The sequence below is a fragment of the Varanus komodoensis genome, unplaced genomic scaffold (assembly GCF_004798865.1).
Source record: "Varanus komodoensis strain SLA01 unplaced genomic scaffold, ASM479886v1 scaffold63, whole genome shotgun sequence".
NCBI lineage: Eukaryota > Metazoa > Chordata > Lepidosauria > Squamata > Varanidae > Varanus > Varanus komodoensis.
The window spans coordinates 647,924-650,188 of NW_025336259.1; positions in this window are offsets into that span (position 1 = coordinate 647,924).

Sequence of the window (2,265 nt, forward strand, 5' to 3'; positions counted from 1 at the left end):
CTTGAGTGGGCTGAGTTTCAAAGCAGAGAGAAGCTGTTGGGGGAACAGAGAATGAGGTTACTTGCACAAAAAACCAGCCAGCCCGACCAACCTCCCTGCACTGCCTTCCTGCTGGGCTGTGGTCCCTTCTCGCTAAAGATGTGTCTCCCCTTCCATCCCACATACAACAGGGCAGTAGCGTGATTCTCTCTGCAAATTACAGCCAATTGCAGCGCATCAGCTTTGATTAGCTGCAGCAAAGGAAGCCAGAGGTGTATACAGACTTCCTCCTGCGGGTGGGAGTCATCGTTCCCTTTTAGGTTTATTTGTGTGGGCTCGGATGTTTTTGAAATCACTCAAGTGTCGCATACCTTCCGCTCCTTCCGACGGAAAGGCAGATTTGCTGCCAAAACAAAGACAGACCCCAGCAGGATGAGGCCAGAGGTCTATCTTGTCTGGCATCCTGTTTCCCACAGCAGTTCAACCAGATGCTTCCAGGAAACCCACAAGCTAGAGGGGAAGGAAATTGTCCCCTGCTTCTACTGAAAATGGGTCATGAAAGGTAGATTGCTCTGAAACAGGGAGGTTCTACAGAGTAGTCGAAGAGCCACAGATAGACCCAAATCCTCTGGTATGAGTGGGGTTGCTTCCCCTTCAAGGCCATCTAAGTTGCCAGATCTTGCGGCAGCTGCCTTGAGAAACTCACAAGCAGGACATGAGCGCAAAAGCACTCTCCTACCCATGCTCCCCAGCCACTGATGGGCACAGAATACTGCCTCTGAGACTGGAAGCAGCAGCTCGCCTTCAGGACTGGTCACCACTGTCAGACTTGCCCACCATGAATTGGTCTCATCTCCTTTCCACACTGCCCGAATTGGTGGCCATCGCCGCGTCTCGCGAAACTGAATTCCAGAGGTTAACGACGTGCTAGGCAAAGAAAGCCTCCCTTGTACCTGTCCCGAATCTCCCACCCTTCTGAAGCATCTCTCTTCTACTTTTCCACATCACGGAGAAATCTCAGATTTTGTTTACCGAGTCTTCCCCCTCATCCCAAATCTTTTAACCTACCTCCTCTCACTTCCACAGAATCCTAGGATTGTTGGAAGAGGCCAGAAGAAGCCTGCTCAGTGCAGGACTCCAAGTTCAAGTATCCCCAGCTGCTGACTTCCCAGCTACAGAGTGAATACTCCAGCGTGGGAGAGTCCACCAACTCCCTAGGTCACCGGTTCCATTGCTGTCCTGCTCTAAAGAAGTTTTTCCTGGTCTCTAGCCGAAATCTGACTTCCTGTGACTTAAGACCATTATTCCGGGTCCTGCATGGAGAAGAGAACCCGGCTTTCCTCTTTGCAACAGCCTTTCAAGTATTTGTAGAGGGCTAGTCTATCTTCCTGGCAAATAGATGGGGAAGAAATGGAGGTAGTGACAGATTTTATTTTCCAGGGGTCCAAGATCACCGCAGACAGGGACTGCAGCCAAGAAATTAAAAGACGCTTGCTCCTGGGGAGGAAAGCTATGGCAAATCTAGACAGCATACTAAAAAGCAGAGACCTCACCCTGCCAACAAAAGTGCGTATAGGCCAGGCTATGGTTTTCCCAGATGCAATGTATGGCTGTGAAAGCGGGACCATAAGGAAGGCTGAGCGCCAAAGGATTGAGGCCATTGAATTCTGGTGCTGGAGGAGACTCCTGCGAGTCCCTTGGACCACAAGGCGATCAAAGCGGTCAGTCCTAGAGGAGATCAGCCCTGACTGCTCTTTAGAAGGCCAGATCCTGAAGATGACACTCAAATACTTTGGCCACCTCATGAGAAGGAAGGACTCCCTGGAGAAGAGCCTGGTGCTGGGAAGGATTGAGGGCAAAAGAAGGAGGGGATGGCAGAGGATGAGGGGGCTGGATGGGGTCACTGGAGCAGTTGGTGTGAGCTTGGGTGGACTCTGGGGATGGTGGACAGGAAGGCCTGGAGGAATGTTGTCCATGGGGTTGCGATGGGTCGGACATGACTTCGCAACTAACAACAACAACAACAAGCCTATCTCTCCTCAGTCTACTCATGTGCAAGCTAAACATGCCCAGTTCCTTAAAAACTCTCCTCATTGGACTTTGTTTCTGGTCCCATCATCCTCTTGTCTGCATCTTGCTTAAACTGTGGTGCCCAGAACCGGACACAGGACTCCAGGTGAGGCCTCACCAGTGCTGAGTAAAGGAAAATGGGTACTTTGCATGCCTGTGTTTCTCCAGCAGAAATTAGGGATCGAATTAGGCCCCAAATGCAACACATTTAGAGAA